The sequence below is a fragment of the Loxodonta africana genome, chromosome 15, assembly GCF_030014295.1.
Source record: "Loxodonta africana isolate mLoxAfr1 chromosome 15, mLoxAfr1.hap2, whole genome shotgun sequence".
Lineage (NCBI taxonomy): Eukaryota > Metazoa > Chordata > Mammalia > Proboscidea > Elephantidae > Loxodonta > Loxodonta africana.
Window position 1 is genome coordinate 38,033,386 of NC_087356.1, and position 2,166 is coordinate 38,035,551.

Here is a 2,166-nt window from a genome sequence, read left to right on the forward strand (position 1 = left end):
ACAATTATGGGGGTTATTAGGGAAGTAACATGTTACGACTCAGGTTTAGGAACACTCAGGATACAGTTCTTCAATCAGGACAGACTTTTCCAGGCAGTGCCTGCAGGCATCTCTCTCTCTGGCCCCTTAGCCTCTGCCCTACTCAAAAAAGTGTTACAAACTCTTTCAATTCTGCCAGTAAGCTCCCAGAGGCAGCCTGCTTTACCACCTCATCTCTCTCTCTGTGGGTCAGCAAACCTAGTGCCACCAAGTGCCCAGAGGCATCCTACTCCTTCTGCAAGCCCCCTGCCTGAAGGCACTCAGCTTTCTTGCTCTGTAGGGCAGGCAGTCTCCTACGGATCTCCTGGTTCTGCTGCTGCCATTTCTTTGATGCTGCCTCTTGCCATCTTTGGTGTTACAGCTCTCTCTTTCTCAGTCTCCAGGTTTCAGGAGCTTCTCAACACAGGGATCCTGGGTCCCAAAGATACACTTCACTTCTGGCTCTTCTTTCTTGGTGGTAGTAAGATCCCCTCTTGCTTTTGGGATGGCTCATTTGAAGCCTATCAGAAAGGCAAAACTGACTGATCCCTCTGTTATGGTTCCATAGACTTTATTTGCATGGTCTCACACCCACACAGGTGCAATGGACTTTATTTGCCTTACTAGCAAGCTATCTAATCCCCTTGGTGGGTCACAATTAGCTTATTTGTATAGTCCGCCCCCCAATCACTTGGGTGGGAATTACAAAACCATGGTTAGAAAGGTCATATAAAAGTTATCCATCGCAATGCATAAGCCATCTTCATTCTTGTTAGTATGTTTGAGTCCATTGTTGTACCTATTGTGTCAATCCTTTTCATTGAGGCTTTCCCTTATTTCTGATGACCCTCTACTTCACAAAACATAATGTAGTTTTCTAGTGACTGTAATTTCCTGATGACAAGGCCGAAGTAAGCAAAATGAAATCTCACCATCCCTGTTTCTAAGGAGCATTCTGGCTGTACTTCCTCCAAGACTAATTTGTTCATTCTTCTGGAAGTTCGTGGTATATTTGATAATCTTCACCAACACCACAATTTACATGCATCATTTCTTCTTCTGTCTTTCTTTTTCACTATCAAACTTTCATGTGCTTATGAGGAGATTAAAAAGACAATGCCTTGGGTTAGACACACCTTAGTATCAAGGTGAAATCTCTGCTTTTTAAAACTTTATAGAGGTCATTTGCAGAAGATTTGGCCAGTGCAATATGTCCTTTGATTTCTTAACTTCTGCTTCCATAGGCATTCAATAATTGTTGATTCAAATAAAATGAACTTATCGACAATTTTATATAATTATAATAGAACAGGGTGATAAAACTGAAAGGTATATTAGTTCCTTTCATCCATTTTCAAATATGTTGTTGGAACAATCTATATATTTTTTAAGTTTGTGAACAAGTGAACATGTTATTATTATGTACCATTGAATTGGTTCTGACTCATAGTGACTTTATGTACAACAGAAGGAAATACTGCTCAGTTCTGTGCCATCCTCACATAGGTAGATAAATTTTCATCTCATTAATCTTTAATTTAAATAGTTCATTGTAATTCTTGTTCCACCAGCTAATACTGCCTAGCAGGATACCACAATTAAGTAATTAATTATTATGGGTTTGAGGCTGAATCATGCTAGGTCACTGAGCCTGTTAGAGAAACCAGTTGTGAGTGGGACATCACAAACAATGGAAACAAAGGTTTACTGGTATGCATTTCAATTCCTGGTGCTGGGCAATCACGGATAACTCTAAAGATGATTTAGAGTTTTTTTTAGGGCAAGCACTTATACAAATATCTGTTACCTGGACAACTGAGTAAAGACTCAGACAGGCCTGAACAAGAACAAATGTGGTATACAGTGCCTAGTTTACAAGCGTGTCTGCTTTTAAACATACCCAACTCTGCTGTGTTATTTCCAGCTTCCGGGGAAGCCCAGAATGAAACCTGGTTGGAACAATAAGCAGAAGCATTTGAAATCACATCAGAAAGTAGAGATTTAAGGACAAAATTGAGGATGAGAGGGGTGATGTGGGTAGCAAAACTCATAGATATCAATCAGTAAATATAAAATGAAAACCAAACCCGACACCCTCCCGTCAATTCTGACACAAAGCCATCCTGTAGGGCAAGGTACAGCTGCGCC